A 17,870-nucleotide genomic window follows, 5' to 3' on the forward strand; every position below is an offset into this window, starting at 1 on the left:
GCAGGGAGGGGCAGGGGCGCGTTCCCGGAAGTCCGAAAACATGTCCCTCTAACCCCCTCCCCCTGCACTGATGGGGCCTTCTACTCGGCCTGTGCAATTGTTCAAGCCAAGTAGAAGGCCCCATCGAGGCAGGGATGGAAGCATGGGTAGGCCTTAAACTGCCTGTCTCAGAAACGTGAGACATCTGGGCCTCTTCTTGGTCGCCGTGGTGACATCATGGCAGCAACCAAGGAGAGGCCCAGATGGAAGCCTAGAGGAGGGTCTTAAACCACGTGTTTTTTTGGGGGGGGGGCGTCAGTCTTTGCCCGGACAAAATGCGGAACTGGGATTCCCCCCCAGACATGTTTTGGGCGCCCCCCCATGTCTGGACATGTCCGGCCAAAACCGGACATATGGTCACCTTATGTTACCTGTCACTATCTTGAAGATGCCCAGAAAACCCTATAAAGAGCTCTGTGGGATCAAAGCAAAGGTCCTTCTAGTCCAGCGTTCTGTTGGATGGTGGGACACCAGGTGCTTCCAGGAAGCCAATACAATGGGAGGGAAGGTGGTGTTAGTGGGTATTCTGAGAGGAGTCCCACTTTCAAAAACAGAGGTGTTCAGACAGCCAACTTGACTAGCAATCCTTGCTAGATCTCTCCTACTCTGAAATTTTGTCCAGTCCCCTTGTAAAGCCATCCAGGTTGGGAGCTAGCCCCTCACGGCCTCTTGGGAGCAGCAAATCGCACAAGTGAACTCTGCCCGGTGGGAAGATTTTCTTCCTTTCATCCATCCTGGATCACCTGCTTGCCCATTTCATTGGGTCACCCCAAGTCCTAATACTACTAGAACTTGGAGGGACCCAAGTGGATTTTCTCCCTCTCCACTTTCTCCACACCAGGTATCATTTTGTCCGCCTCTATCATGTCTCCCCTTACTTGTCTTTTTTCGAAGGCCCAAACATTGTAACTTTTCCTCATTGGGGAGTTGTTTGCCATTTGGGTTTCCCCCTTTTTGCACCTTCTCCTGGTATCCTACATTATTTACTGATCTAGTTATTTACTACTGGTGACATTTATACGCCTCCTTTCCTCCAAGGCACCATACATGGTCCTCCTCCTCTTCATTTTACCCTCACAGCAACCCTGTAAGGTAGGTCAGGCTGAGAGTCAGGAACTGCCCCACCGAGGAAGCTTCATGGCTGAGCGGGGACTCAAACCCAGGTCTCCCAAGTCCTTACCCAACACCCTAACCCTCCCTGGAAGGGTCTCACACCAGCGCCGCTTTGGATCGATCTGCCTCCTCTTGGCCATCACAGGTCCTGGGGCAGCGCTGGGCCCAGGGACAGCCTGGGAGGGCGTTTTGTTGCTTCCAGCCGCGTCTCTCGCGCTTTGCTGTGCCACGTCGCCTTGCACGTCGAGGTGACATTGATTTCTGTCTACCCTTTCCAACTTCAGTTGCCATGGCAACAGGATTCAGCCTCTCTCCTCCGTGCTGTGCCTTTTTTCTCCAGTTCGGCACATTCTGAAGAGAGACAAACTGATCAGGGAGGAAAGACAGGCGTGTGTCTGTGTGTGCGTGTGCGGCTGGTTTCACTTCCTCCTAGTAGATGCAGTTGATCATGGTGGCTGTGATGTGGTGGATAATTTGACAAAATGATGGCATGGAGGAGCCGTGATGCCTCATCTTTGGGGGTTATTTTTTTTGGGGGGGTGTATCTTACTGGGCTGTAGCTCTGGATCTAAGCCAGCAGTCCACTTCCTTCTAAAATTAATCTCCTTGGGTTGTGGCCATGTTTCTTAGGGCTGGCACCAAGGGTTGGCATGGTGGGGCAGCTGCCAGAGGCTCACCCCCAAGCAGGGGCCCACTGGCAAAAGGCCCTGCCCTTGCTCCTTCTCCTTCACCATTGCAACCTGCTTGTTCCCCTGACGCCTTTCGCTCTGTCCCAGATGACGATGGCGATGGGAAGGAAAGAAGAGGAGCAGTAAAGGCCGCTCCTACCTGCTCGCTGCCTCTCAGCCTGAACTAGGGATGTGCGCAAATTTCATTCCTTTTCACAAATCATGTAAACATGTCCCGTTTGTATCCCCGAATGCCAATCCAAGCAGGAAAATAATTCATGTTTTGGGAAGTCACTTCCAAAAACGTGCACTTGCATACCTGTGTAAGTGGCCTTTCCATTGCAAAATCTACATTTTCCCATTTTAGCCTATGAGGGAAGTAGCGTGTTTTTTGTACAGGAATAATGTGGACTTTTTAAAAATATGCATTTTTCCTGTTCGGAGTGTATGTGGGAGATTCATATTTGGGGATGCAAACGAAATGAACCACCCTACTTGGGAAAGGAATTTGTCAGTTAGCTGGAGCTTCACCTCTTTACCCATCCCTGTCCTGAACTCTGAATGGCAGAGGCATGATGAAAAATAATCCCTGTTCTCTGCAATGTGACAATCTGGGCCACCACTTGGATGTTTGTTAGGGCTTCTCAGCTTTATTTTTTAAAAAGAAAACCAGGGGAGGCAATCAAATGTGATCATCCTTTTACAAAATTCTAGTTAGGGTAGAAAGTGAGAAGAGAGAAAATGGATTCTGTGAACCCAGTGGGATTTCTGGATCTTTTTTTGCTAATAATAATAATAATAATAATAATAATAATAATAATAATAATAATAATATTTCTTACCCGCCTCTCCATTTTTATCAAGGCAGGGAACAACAATAAACGATAAAATACATAAAACTGAATTAAAACATAATATACATTGTTAAAAACATTCTAAAAACATTCTAAAAACGTTCTAAATGACTGAACTTCTCTTGGTACTGTATCTAGCACTGTTTGGGTTTTGTGGGGGGCAGGGGAGTGGGGAAGCTTTAGTTTCAAAAGCAGCTAACCATGCAGCACGACAGTTTGTGAGTGTGTGTGTGTGTGTGTGTGGTTGTGTGTGGTAGGGATGTTGGAGGAATCCAACTGGGGGAGTTTTCAGGAGTTTGACACCCACGCACCCACCCCAGATTTCAGTTCACTTACATGCTAGGTGGCCCAACTTGCTCTGCGTTGGGTCAGGCCACTTTGCAGATTTTCCTTGGTATTTTTCAGGCAAAGAAATTTGCCCAAATTTTGCCCACAAATGACCTAATTTGTGCAAATTACAGTTCTAAATTGCACAAATTTTCACAATTTTCACAAATTATGACCACAATTTGTGCAAACAATGCAATTTCTGCCTGCAATTTGCGCAAAATTCTTTTTATGAATCCCCCCCCCCCCTCAAAAAAGTTCCCAGGTTCCAGGAAGAAGCACGGGTCAGTTCATAAATGCAAGACAAGCTGGGCAGCAGTGGGTATCCAGCAAGGACCAGAAGGGATGGGTTTTCTAAGAGCGGGCATCCGTTGCGTCTTAAGTATTCCTTAAAACAGAGCAGTCAAAAGCAGCTTCTGAAGCATGGGGCAGGGGGGTTTTGCACTGCAAATGGAATGCCAAAAAGGCTCCGCCACTTGGCTGCAGTCCGGAGCCGCGTTCAAATCTCACCTCATCCAGAGTTCGCAGTGTCGGTGCTAATGAAGAGGCAGCGTAGCAGCTAGTGGCCAAACTCTCCAAAATAACAGTGGAAGTCGCAGACCTGTTTCTGGGCTGGACCCGCATCGCTCTACAACTGGGGAGGAGGGAATCACATGACTGAACATTCCCCCAGTTAAAAACAATCTATGCTCATAGAAATCTAGCTTGTCAGGGGAAAGATAAGGCTGAGAAACTTCAGTTGCATGCCAGATTTTCTATGCACAGGAAATCATTTCTTTTCCCCACTGGGAGGAACATTGCTTCACACAAGCTAGACATTATTCATTTCCATTCTTCAATGACTCATTTGTTATCAGTGCTCATTCATTTGAAACCCATTCATTTTGTCCCATTCAGCTTCATTGTTTGGCTTTTCTTTTTCTCTTTCTTGCAGTGGCAGGTGCAGACCTGGATAGCCCATCCTGGCACCTGCCATCTTTTTCCCAGAATGCCCCAGGTATTGTGTAATTCGGCAGCATTCTGGGGGGAAAACATGGCGGCAAAAGATGGTGTTCCTTTATTGGAGGCTGTCTTCATCACACCCCCACCCCCACCCCCTAGAATGCGCCAGAATGACGTAATATCTGGGGGATTTGAGGGGGGGGATGTTGACGGCCAGGAACAGTGGTTCAATTCACTTCTTGCCACTACTTCTGAGAGGCAAATATTCCCTACCCACCCACCCACCCACACTCACAAAATAACGTGAATAACTACAAATGAAAGTCCCAAGTCTTTCCTCTCTGCTTTCAATTCAGGAATGAATGAAGATTGAATGGAATGGGCCCTAGACACACACCCCTAGTCTGAAGTGGTATGATCCAGAAACAGTTTTATCAACTTTTTGGAGTTCAAAACTCATAAGAACACATTGCATAATTTTGTACACCTCCATCCAGAACAGCCCTGCTGGATCAGAACAAGTGTCTATCTAGTCCAGCTTTCTGTTCACACAGTGGCCAAACAGATGTCAACTAGGGACCCACAAGCATGACACGGGTGCAATAGCACCCTCCTGCCCATGTTCCCCAGCAACTTATGCACACAGGCTTACTGCCTCTGATACTGGAGGTAGCACAGAGCCGACAGGACCAGTAGCCATTGATAGCCTTTTCCCTTAGGAATTTGCCCAACCCCCTTTTAAAACCATCCAAATGGATGGCCATCACCACATCTTGTGGTAGTGAACTCCATCATTTAACTCTGTGCTGTGTGAAGAAGCCCTTCCTTTGATCTGTCCTGAATCTCCCACCCATCAGCTTCATGGGATATGACTCCTTTGTGTCCTAGTATTGTGGGAGAGGGAGAAAAACATCTCTCTATCCACACTCCCCGCACTTTGCATAATTTTGTACTCCTCTGTCATGTCCCCGTTTACTTGTCTTTTTTCTAAGCTAAGCAATCCCAGCTGTTGTAACTGTCCCTCATAGGGGGAGGTGCTCCAGCCCCTGGGTCACCTTTTCCAAGTCTACAGTATCCCTTTTTAGGTGGCCGTGACCAGAACTATAGGCGGCATTCTAAATGTGTGGATTTGTAAACCTCTGCATTGACTCTGCAGATGGCTTTAACTCCCTCTCTCCCTCAGTCTCTCCTGTACGAATGGCCATAATAATACTGGCCTCCCTTATAGGGCTGTTGTACAGATGATGGAGATGGTGGATGCATTTGGAACAGCCTGGAAGTGTTCCCTAAATGCTATGCGCTATTCTTAGCAAACGGTCTGAAAGCAGTCATGAACGAAAATGAGCTCAATCCCCCAGACGCCTAGCAAACTTCTTGCTTTGTGAGATGGAGGAGGGAGAGAGAGAGAGAGAGAGAGAGAGATTGAAAGAAACAAATTTGAACAGTGCCTTAAATCCAGTGCTAACAAGTAGGCATGAAGTAGTTGCATGGGAAGAACCGACTCCACTAATTGTAATTGCCACAAAATCTATGTTGTTCGCTCACAGATGGGAAAATACAAATGTTTGTATGCTGAGGGAAAGACGGCGGGGTGGGTGGGAGGGGTGGCGTGGGGAGGGGAGGGGAGGGGAGGAAGCTTTGCCAAGGGAGGTGGATGGATTGCCAAGCTGATATCCAGAGTTTTGTGATGCATTTTGAACATGCGTCCTTCCTTGGGCTCTCAGCAATTAAATTATTGAAAACAATATGTTGATCTCGTGCCGTCTCCTCCAGCTTGTTGCAGAGAAGATTGTTCAATAGCTATGCAATTGTAGGGAAAAGAGGATTCGCGGCCCGCTTGCTGATCGTATTAAAAAGAAATGGGCCCCGTTATTAAAGCGTTGCTGGAGTGGCCAGATATAAACACCCCTGCAAAGCGGGGGAGGCGTTTTGCATCGAGAGATTTGGGGGTCTTGCATAATGCCAACTTCTCTTAGAAATTTTAATAAATAAATGTAGTTTCCACACCCCAAAGAGTGTCACACAAACCCAAAGGCTAGTTTTGCAAGAACTTGCCATGCAAGGCCGTGGGCTTTATTATTTATTTGGTGCCTTCAATGTAGAATCGTAGAACAGTAGAGTTGGAAGGGGCCTATAAGGCCATCGAGTCCAACCCCCTGCGCAATGTAGTTTGTGCTTGACCCCATGAGCCAAGTGGACAGGTCCCTGCCCCCAGGAGACTACACTATAACATGTTTCTACTGGAGGAGAGAGAGCAAAGCAGTCACCCAATGCTTTGAGTTCATCCATTGAGCAGCAGCTTGGATGATTTCAGCTGTCCGTAGTTCGAACTCTGTGATCCTATGATTTTATAGTTTAAACTCCGGCTGCAGTGCTGCTGCTGGTATTTGCCCTTGCTTCTCATTCCTGCCCTCACCAGAATGGGGCACTGTGAGGACAAGTGTCCAAAAAATGGGGGAAGCGTCTATTTTAACTTTTAGAGCAAGAAGTGAGAAGGGTCAGAAATATTGTGATAGGGTCAGTATTGCAACTGGATGTTTAATGATTTTTAAAAAAACAGATTGGCAGTATTAACAGCAGGCCAACTAATTTCTCTACCTTTGCACTGCTATGAGAAGGGCTACAGGTTTAGCGGTAGACATGGCTTTGAATACTGACGGTCCCATCTTCAATCCCCAGTCAGTATAGACAATATCGATCAAGAGGGACAAACAGCCTGACCTCTTATCCAGTATTTCTGTGATTTGTTTGTAAAACACACATTCCACCCCCCTTTGCATCTAATGTAATAATCTCAGTATTGTTTTCTTTTTTTAAAAAAAAATCAAAATAAAAAAATTAAGTTTGAAAATGCATAGACATTTTGTAGGGACATTTGAGTGGGGTTGTGCTGGGATTTCATTGGACAGAAAATGGTTTCTTTTCTATACAAAAGCAGGTCATACGCCCAAAATAATATACATCTGTGTAAAAGCTAGAACTCAAAGAACCGGGCAACTAATTCAAAGCATTGAGCTTGTCGTTCTTCAGATCCTGGGTTGTATCATCTGCATGACACAGAATTTGTCTTTCTGGGGTGCAGACTTTGGATATTTTTCCAGTGCAAAGGAGGGGATGTAGAGCAGTACGACAATGGAACCCATGTCCTAGGGAGGTTGTGGGCTCTCCCACACTAGAGGCCTTCAAGAGGCAGCTGGACAACCATCGGTCAGGGATGCTTTAGGGTGGATTCCTGCATTGAGCAGGGGGTTGGACTCGATGGCCTTGTAGGCCCCTTCCAACTCTGCTATTCTATGATTCTATGCTGGCTGGGGATAATGGAAGTTGTAGTCCAACACCTCGGCATGTCTTTCAGATATCTCAGCTTGGCTGCTTCATCGTCGTTTGAAACTCAATATGGCAAAGACTGAATTGCTTGTTTTTCCTCCTAAACCTTCTCCTCATCTCTCATTCTCTCTTACTGTCAATGATGTTACGCTTACTCCGGTCAAGGAAGCTCGTAGCCTTGGCTTTATATCTGACTCCTCGCTCTCCTTCATTCCTCATATTGAGGCAGTAGCTAAATCTTGTCGATTTTTCCTGTATAATATTGCCAGGATTCGATCATTTTTGTCTGTCTCTTCTGCCAAGACGCTTGTTCATGCACTGGTTATTTCACGGTTGGACTACTGCAACCTTCTTCTCTCTGGCCTTCCTTCTTCCCACATCAGTCCGTTGGTTTCTGTTCACCACTGCCGCAAAGATCATCTTCTTGGCTCGCCGCTCTGACCATGTTGCTCCGCTTCTGAAATCTCTTTATTGGCTTCCAATTCACTTCAGAATCCAATATAAACTTCTCCTGTTAACCTTCAAGGCTTTTCATGGTCTAGTTCCTTCCTATCTCTCCTCTCTCATCTCACACTATTGCCCCGCTCGTGCTCTTCGCTCCTCTGATGCCATGTTTCTCGCCTGCCCAAGGGCCTCTACTTCCCTTGCTCGGCTCCGTCCATTTTCTTCTGCTGCCCCTTACGCCTGGAACGCTCTTCCAGAACATTTGAGAACTACAAGTTCAATCGCAGCTTTTAAAGCTCAACTAAAAACTTTTCTTTTTCCTAAAGCTTTTAAAACTTGATGTTGTGCAGACTTTATACTGTTAGTTTTACCCTACCCTGTGCCTGCTTACCCTACCCTGTGCCTGTTTGCATTCTCTTCCCCTCCTTATTGTTTCATTATGATTTTATTAGAATGTAAGCCTATGCGGCAGAGTCTTGCTATTTACTGTTTTACTCTGTACAGCACCATGTACATTGATGGTGCTATATAAATAAATAAATAAATAATAATAATAATAATAATAATAATAATAGCCCTGAAAGCTATGTGCTACCTCCAGGATCAGAGGCAATAAGCCTGTATACACTGGTTGCTGGGGAACATGGGTGGGAGGGTGCTGTTGCACCATGTCCTGCTTGCATGTGTCTGGTTGACAGCTGGTTGGCCACGGTGTGAAAAGAGTGCTAGACTAGATGGACCCTTGGTCTGATCCAGCAGGGCTCTTCTGGAGCGTGTTCAGAGGAGGGCAACCAGGGTGATCAGGGGTCTGGAAACAAAGCCCTATGAAGAGAGACTGAAACAACTGGGCCTGTTTAGCCTGGAGAAGAGAAGATTGAGGGGAGACATGATAGCACTCTTCAAGGACTTGAAAGGTTGTCACACCGAGGAGGACCAGGATCTCTTCTCGATCCTCCCAGAGTGCAGGACACGGAATAAGGGGCTCAAGTTAAAGGAAGCCAGATTCCAGCTGGACATCAGGAAAAACTTCCTGACTGTCAGAGCAGTACGACAATGGAACCAGTTACCTAGGGAGGTTGTGGGCTCTCCCACACAAGAGGCATTCAAGAGGCAGCTGGACAACCATCTGTCAGAGATGCTTTGAGGTGGATTCCTGCATTGAGAAGGGGGTTGGACTCGATGGCCTTATAGGCTCCTTCCAACTCTGCTATTCTATGTCTGAGGGTTTTCTTTTTGCTTGCAAAACATGCAAACTCACCCTGCTCAAGGCCTGGAACACAATCATGTGGGTGAGCACGTCTTGCCCAAAACGTTTGCAAATTACTGGATGTGTCCTTGCATTTGATTTGCACCCCTTTCCCAGTTTGATTTTGCGCAGATTTCACAAGCTGCCCCTGAAAATGATGCAAATTTGTGCAAACTTCACATTCAATCGCTGCTCGATTCGCCCAATTTTCCTGTTTGCACGTGGCGAGCAGCCATCTCGACCCGAACAGGAACCAGGCAGGAGATGTGCAGCAAGACAACATTGGGAAAATGCTAGCGATGATCTCAAACACTGCTCGTTCGCTAGCAAAGGACGACCCAGGAAGTGGGGAAGAAAGAGAGAGAGAATCCATCTGCAATATTGCCTGTATGCCCCCTCATTCTGTACCCTCTTCCTCGCCCACCCCCCACTCATCTCTGGACTGATTTTAATCAAGGCATGGACAGGTTATATCCAGGGACGGACCCTGCGTATGTGTGAGCGAATAACCCATCACAGATCAGACAGCACAAATGAAATGCTGGTCATATCCCAACCATGAAGCCACCCTCATTTCTGCAGCAGTGTGTATAAAAGAACGCACAGGAATTCATATGCCTTTCTGTGTGTATCCTCCCAATATGTGCATATTTCTCTGCATTTTGTCCAGTATACATTTCTTTGCATTTTTCTCTTATGCAAATCTTTTTTGTACATTCTGTTCACCAATAGACACCTTTTTGTGTGCACTTTTCCTGAAGACAGTCATTATTTGCATGCATTTTCCCCTACGATACACATTTTAGTGTTCATTTTGGGATGGAGAACAGCTTCACAAAATTCGCAGAAGTACAAATTCAGAAGGATCACTGTGTCCCCAGTTTGCATATTGATTCAGGAAAGGTGAATTTGTTCAGCTCATATCAAAAAGCAAACTGGATGAAAACCTCTCCTCATTTATATCCTGCTTTTTTTCCTCTTGCGAAGAGCCCATTTTATCCTCACAAGGTAGATCAGGCAGAGAGCCAGTGACTGGCCTAAAGTCCCCCAGTGAGCTGCATGGCCCAATGGGGACTAGAACCCAGATCTCCCGAGTCCTAATCCAATGCTCTAACCACTACACCACACTGACTCTCGCTTGCAAAACTGCTTGGAAAACTTTATTGCCAGCCTAGTGCCACCTAGATGTGTTGGACTGCGATGTTCATCACCCCATGTTCATGGCCATGCTGAGTGAGGATTATGGAAGTTGTAGTGCAACACATCTGTTAGGGTACCATATTGGCAAACGCTGCTTTAGAAGTTCTTTAGAGCTTGTTTAGTGGAGGTTCCCTCATGGAACCCACAGCCACTGACTTAACTGGGCAATCCTATTCATGTTTACTCAGGAGTAAGTGCCTTGTGTTCAATAGGGCTTAGGTGTGCTTTGGATTGCAGCCTCAAAGGCTTCCAAGGGGGAGCAGACATATCCATAGAGGAGTGGTTCACTGATTGCTAAATAGACCCTCCACATTCAGCAGCAGTCTACCTTTAAATACCAGCTGCCTAGGAGCAACAGCGGAAAACCTTCAAACCTCTGCTCACAGGCTTCCCACAGACGCCTATTTGGCCACAGTGGGAACCAGTGTACAGGATGAGAAGGGATGTGAGAGGAATTCATTTGGCTCACATTTTAAGGCAAAGTTCCCTGATTTCACATTTTAAAACCAATGCAAGAACTGAAACGCAGCTATGTTTTTAAATCCACACTTCTCCGCATTTTGCAACAGAGTTCACCGGTCCCCCCCCCCCAAAAAAATGCATACCAAAAAAAAAAAAAGTAAAAATGCCTGCATTAGTGAAAAAAACTTCCCAAAAAAGTATATTCAAGGCCACATTGCATACAAGAATGGAGACAGACCTTCATGCAAACTCCTTTCTTTTTTTGTGAATCTTCTCTAAGTTTGGGATGAACTCAGTTTAGGACTGAAAAAAAATGAGAAACTGAGATAAAATGAAATGGAAGGATTCATCCATTCCTAAACAGGTCTGACCCTGAAGGGCTCTTCTTTTAGTCTTACTAGGCCGCAAACCTGGCTTTCTGCAGGGTGGAATCGCCTTTAATTTGATACAGCAAAATCTTCAAGCAAAGTCACACAGCTGTCAATTAGGTGCATTGTGCCTGAGTGTCGTCACGAGGGTGGGGTTGGCCTGCTCTCTTCTGAGGTGCAGAGTTACACAGCTTCCCCACCCTGCCCCATTTCAAACTGTAAAAACCAGGTTACCCCAAGGTATGGTATCATCTGAAACGGCATGGCCGTTTTCATTTGTCAGCAGTTCAGTCTTAGAGCTAAAGGAGGACAGACAGACAGAAGATGCATTCTCCTTTCTTATTATAGATGAGACTTTCTCTCTTGGAGGTTTTATTTTCTAGGGAAGGTCATCTCTGTAATGATTTCCTTAGCATATGCAGAGGTAGGTGAAGAATTCTCCAAAGCAGGGGAGCAACCACAGATGCTTCCACCTTTCCTTGGGGTGCTCTCGAACGCAGGGCTCAAAGGGTCCCCTCAAAACTGAGAACGCCTATGCCAACGCCTCCATAAATCATAGAATAGCAGAGTTGGAAGGGGGCTACAAGGCCATCGAGTCCAACCTCCTGCTCAATGCAGGAATCCACCCTAAAGCATCCCTGACAGATGGTTGTCCAGCTGCCTCTTGAAGGCCTCTAGTGTGGGAGAGCCCACCACCTCCCTGGTTCCATTGTCGTACTGCTCCAACAGTCAGGAAGTGTTTCCTGATGTCCAGCTGGAATGTGGCTTCCTGTAACTTGAGCCCGTTATTCCGTGTTCTGCACTCTGGGAGGATTGAGAAGACATCTTGGCCCTCCTCTGTGTGACAACCTTTTAAGTATTTGAAGAGTGCTCTTATGTCTCCCCTCAATCTTCTCCTCTCCAGGCTAAACATGCCCAGTTCTTTCAGTCTCTCTTCATAGGGCTTTGTTTCCAGACCCCTGATCATCCTGGTTGCCCTCCTCTGAACACGCCCATTCATCCCCAGACAAGCTACATCTGCCCTTTAGAAAGAAAAAAAGCAGGTCAGGCGTAATGATTCACTGCCGATAGCAAGTGCTTGAGCCGGCACGATTAGGGCTTGAAGGAAGTGTTGTAGAAGTTTAGATTTATAGGAGTGTGAATAAATTTCTGTCAGCTGGCGATTATTATCTCCTTTAATCTCAAAGGCACGCGTCTTCCCTCTCCTGCCTCTGTCTAGGGTTTCAAAAGCATGTTTCTGATTGGGATCTAGTGCTCTCCGTCGGAAAATAAATCTCCTGCATTTCATACAGAGCAGCCGGAGATACTTAAGCATGAAACTTATTAGACGGATTTGGAAAGAGCTCCAAAGTTTTTAACAAGTTTGAATTCTTAAGCATCTGAAGTGCTTGCATTCTCTTGCGGTGCGTTTTGAGGGGGCGGGGGCGGATGGTCCCAGCTACCTACCCATTTTGAGCATGCATCAAGTGTCTGTGACCTCGTCACCCCATTGGCTGAGCCATTGTGATGTTAGAGAATGTCTGCAATCAGTTATGGAAATCGACCCTAGAAGTGGAGCTGTCCATTCCGATTCCTCCCAGTTTCTCTTTTTTCCAATCTTGTTTAGTTGGTTCCATACTTTAAAAATATATATCCCAATTTCTTATGTTCAGTTCATCCCAAATGTGGATATATATATATTTTAGTTCTCACAAAAAATGTTACACTCTTTTACACAATTTTCTCCCAATAAATTCAATTTAGTATTTAACATGCACATTTTTTGTAAGCTGTTTTCCTGAATATAGTGCATTTTTGACGTTACTTCCACAAAAATGCATGTTTTTGTCTGCCTTTTACCCTAACATTCACTTTTGCGGTATGCATTGTTTGACTGGAGAATGCCATTGCAAAGAAAGGCCAAATTTCGAAGGACAACTGTGTTTGGGATTGTGTATTGGCTCAGAAGTGTAATTACGCAACTTCGCATTCAGATGTGAACCAAATGAATTTCTTCCCCACCCCCATTTACTTCCGAGCAGGAGTGTGTGTGTAAAAGTGTGTGTGTGTGAGAGAGATATGATATGGTATATCGGTTAGACATCAGCAAAGATCAGCCTCCACAAGGTCAAGTTCTAGGACCAGGAAGGAGCCTGCCTGTAAGTTCAACTGCCCCCCGCCCCCCCAAAAAAGTCTGCAGTCCGAAACAGACATGGGTTCAAGTCCCTGAGAAACCAGACTCTGAGAGGTTAGAGCAGGGCTAGCCTTTTCCCGGTCCCACCCCCTTTCCACCAAATCTCCAACCAGGCAGGAAGCTAACATATTTGTATCTTTGCCCTTTTAACTTTGACCTGCCCCCTTTGCTCTGCCCACCACCAGAATGCCCCCACCAAAGCTTCTACAAAATTGAATTCAGCCTTCAGGCTGAAACCAGTTCCCCAGCCCTGGGCTAGAAACCCAGGGATCAAGATCCATAAGAGCAGTCAGGGGAAAGGATCCGGAGGTGATGTTGCGTCCCCACATCAGAGGCAAGCTGCTGAGAGTGACAACAGAACTCAGAGGCTGTGGCTTTATGGGGCCCGGTGGGCCGGGATTGGCCCTTGAGAGGGTCAACTGATGGAATGCTCCGGCCAGCTGCTCCTGCAGACTAGGTGGCGCCCACTCGGTCTGCCGGGAAATGGAATGCTGGTGGCACAGGAAGTAAGCCACCAGAGTCCGCCCCCTGAGACCTTGAATTCAAGACACAGGCACGCGTACGCACCCATGGCGCCATATAAAATCATAGTTTTTGTGAACTGCCCGGGGAGCTTTGGCTATTGGGCAGTATAAAAATGCAATAAATAAAAATAAATAAATAAAATAGTGACAGGAGCAGGCCTCAGCCGCTCTGCCTGTGCTCAGGGGCACCTTGGTTTTGCTGGTTTCCCAGGCTGCAGCAAGAACTTAAAAGCACACTGCCCAAACAGAGCACACCCTCCTCGCCTGCTACAGCTCTCTCTTCCTCCCTCCGGCAGTGTTCGCCACTGCAAAACACGCAGTACAGTTGCCGGTGCGATTGCAAGACGTGACACCATCACACAGCCAGAGAATGCTTGTTATGGGGTGGATTAAAAATATCATAAATAAATCATGAATAAATGCTTAATGGACTGCCCCTTATGAGGGTGGGGACATGATGTTGCATAGCGCATGATGTTCTATGACCAGCAGCAGGGAGAAGAGATGTATGGGGGGGGGGGAGGCCTTCTTTGGAACGGCAGCTGTGCATCTGTCGTAATGCCTCGCTCCGTCTTCGGTTCCTGGTGTGTCCCTGACAATAGGTGTGTGTCTCTTAGAGAATTACGCACAGCCAGACATCCAAGCAGTGGTGACTAATGTCAGTCTTGTTGCATAAGCAAGTCAGTGCCTTGGCAAGTCAGTTTTCAAGGGTGTGCAAAAAAACCCAAAACGCAAACATAAAACACACACACGCACACACCAATCCCACACTTTGGGGGCAGAATCCTCCAAGAGAAGATGTGACTCAGGGAAGTCCCTCTCTGGAAGATGAGACCAATGGGAGACAAACGGCAGGGTGTACTGAACTGAAGGTGGAAGTGTCATAAGAAGAGCTCCACCGGATGAGACTGAAGGCCCATCCATCCTGGTCCCCAGAGGGGCGAGCGAGATGCTCCACTCAGAAGCCCACAAGCAGCACCCTCCAACCCCTGCTCCCCAGAAACAGATCTTCGGAGGTAGCTTTCCCCTGGACACAGAGGTTCCATCCTGGCAAGTCGCCCTAGATAGACCCCATTATCTGAGCCCTTGAAGCTAGTGGACTTCCCTGCATCCTTGTTCCAGCGATGCCCAAAAATCGATTCTCCATTCTTTGAAGCAATCCTCCCGTTTTCCCTGTGCTGAAACCTCCCTTTTCATTGGAGGACTCCGATTTCTAGTATGACGGGGGAGGGGGGCAGGGAAGGAATTCCTCCCTGTGTCCCATCTTCTCCGCACCATTTCATCAACCCCTCGTGCAGCAATGAGGCTGAGCTTCGGGTGCTCCAGAGAGCCACACCCCCTTCCCTGGCTCCGCCCACTTTCTCCTAGCCACTGATCATTTGACAATTTCCCAGCTTCTGTGCAGTTTCTCCTCCCCCCTCCCAATTCTAAAAGGCTGAAATGCCTCTGCTAAGGCTTCATTATCATCAGGAAGAGCTTTGAATATGCTGGGTTTGGGGCCCTCCCACTTTTGCCTAAGGCCCCTCCCCTTTTGCCACACCTCTCACTGGAATGTGCCCCCCCCGGGAGCTTCTTCAAAATGGGCTGAAAGAGGTTTATTTATTTATTACATTTCTGTACTGCCCAATAGCCGAAGCTCTTGAATTAAGCTTCAACACCCTGCCCTGGTAGGATCCCTGTGAGTCCCCCACCCACCCACCCACACTGAAGATTACTATACCCATAAGCACTTCAGGTTCCTGGGTGGGGGAGGCCTGTGGGTGTGCAGAATGCATCACACTATGGCTACCAGTAAGAGATTTTGTGTAGGATTTTGCCACTTTTACCCCTCTGAAAAAGTAAACCCCGCTTTTTTGATGGTGGTGGGACAAACGAAATGAAGGGAAGCGATCCTCGCCTTGCCTTTTTCTCTTCTCAGAAACTCTCATGAACTTCACTGTGATGAGGAACAGGAAAGGCTGGGGGGGGGGAGAGGGAAGACAGGACTCCTGTTGAATACCTGTTGAATACCTGCCCGATTTGCAGCTGTTACTGCAGCCTTCCCTGTCTGGGTGCTCTCCGGAAGGGTTGGACTACAACTCCCAGCAGAGCTATCTGGGGATGCTGGGGATTGTAGTCCAATCCCACTGGAGAGCACCTGGTTGAAGAAAACTGCATTACAGGATCAGGGAGGGGGATGAAAGAAAAAAATAGGGGTGAAGTCCGAATCCGTGAAAGACGGCGACTTCAGGGGGGGGAGGCAGCAGCTGGGAGCGAGCAGGCAGTAGCGGCAGGGAGGGAGTGGGGGGCAATGGCTGGGGTGTGTTTTCCAATGGAAACCATAGCAGCCTTCGCTGCTTCAGACTCCAAACTGAACCTGAAGCAAGGGACTGTGGCACCCCAAGTCGAATCGGGGCTGATTTGGAAGCTCCGAATCGTCCTCCGAATCAAATCAGGGGGGCTGTGCACAGCCCTTGAAAAAAGTATCTCGACAACTTCTTCTTCTCCTCCTTTCTCACACTACACAATGCTCGTATATAATTTCCTAAGATGCTCTGTAGCCATGGTGATAAGGAAGGTATAATTACCTCGATTGAGAAAGGCAGGTAGATAAAGCAAGAATGCCAGGTGGTTTGTCCTTTTTCCTCCTTTCCTTGCGCTTTTGGTTTTAGTTTTAGTTTTTTAAAAAAGGGGGTGTGGGGTGTATTCTCGAATCATTCGTGTTCCCCTTCCCAGAATTCTTCCCACTCTGTGTACCATTGCTCGGAGCAGGGGGCGCCATCAGAAACAGCATCATGTGCCCCAGCGCTTCAGATAGCAATTTGCATATTTTAAGCCTGCTTCATTTGCATGACGGACATGCAGTTTGGAGGAATGTGGCGGGGGTGGCAGGCCTCCGATGAGCGCAGAGTGGCCCCAATCCCCAAATCCATGGGAGCCTGTGCATGGTGTAGCAAGGCCGAGGGGCATCTGGAGAAGCTGGGTCAAGAAGATCCAATTTGCAGAGCTTTTTAAGTTTGAAAAATTTGCCCTCGGGTCCACATTTCAATTCACTTCAGGCAGACGTCACTGGTCCTGATTAGCTGACATTTTACGGCTTTAATGACACGGATGGACTGCCTGTAGATGGCGTGAAAAGTCAGGCTGGACAGCCAGGTGATCCGAGAACACTAAGAAAATTAATTGAAAGCTGTCTTGATACACAGACACCCTTCAATTGTACCACAGGAAAACATCCCAGTGGATCAGGACCCATGGGGCACATCAGCTGTTTAATGGTGGGCATGAAGTAGCAAAAAACCAAAAGGAGAAGTCAGGTCAGAAAAAGGGAGAAACGAGTTCTCAGGATGCAAAAGATGTTTTATTTTAAAACCTCACGCGTTTCAGCCTTTAAAAGAATTCAGGCCAAAACGTGTCGGGCTTTGAAATAAAACATCTTTTGCACCCTGAGAACTTGTTTCTCCCTTTTTCTGACAAAAAGTAGCAAAGGCAGAAGGAGAGCAAGGGGGCAGAGGTAAATGGCAGATCACCATGCCTTTCATAACGGACACCATAACCACCACGCCTCCACGGAGAGTCCTAAATTTCAGGCAGCTGCATTGATCCTTATCAGTAAACCAGTTCTCACAGTTCTACCACTAAGATCAGATCACTGGTAAAGCAAAAGGTCTGGATTCAAGCTGAATATGAGCCAACAGTGCGATATGGCTGCAAGAAAGGCCAATGCTATTTTGGGCTGCATTAATAGAAGTATAGCTTCCAAATCACGTGAGGTCCTGGTTCCTCTCTATTCGGCCCTGGTTAGGCCTCATCTAGAGTATTGCGTCCAGTTCTGGGCCCCACAATTCAAGAAGGACGCAGACAAGCTGGAGCGTGTTCAGAGGAGGGCAAACAGGATGATCAGGGGACTGGAAACAAAGCCCTATGAAGAGAGACTGGAAGAACTGGGCCTGTTTAGCCTGGAGAAGAGAAGATTGAGGGGAGGCATGATAGCACTCTTCAAATACTTAAAAGGTTGCCACACAGAGGAGGGCCAGGATCTCTTCTCGATCCTCCCAGAGTGCAGGACAGAGAATAATGGGCTCAAGTTACAGGAAGCCAGATTCCAGCTGGACATCAGGAGAAACTTCCTGACTGTTAGAGCAGTACGACAGTGGAATCAGTTGCCTGGTGAGGTGGTGGGCTCTCCCACACTAGAGGCGTT

The sequence above is a fragment of the Elgaria multicarinata genome, chromosome 19 (genome assembly GCF_023053635.1).
Source record: "Elgaria multicarinata webbii isolate HBS135686 ecotype San Diego chromosome 19, rElgMul1.1.pri, whole genome shotgun sequence".
Lineage (NCBI taxonomy): Eukaryota > Metazoa > Chordata > Lepidosauria > Squamata > Anguidae > Elgaria > Elgaria multicarinata.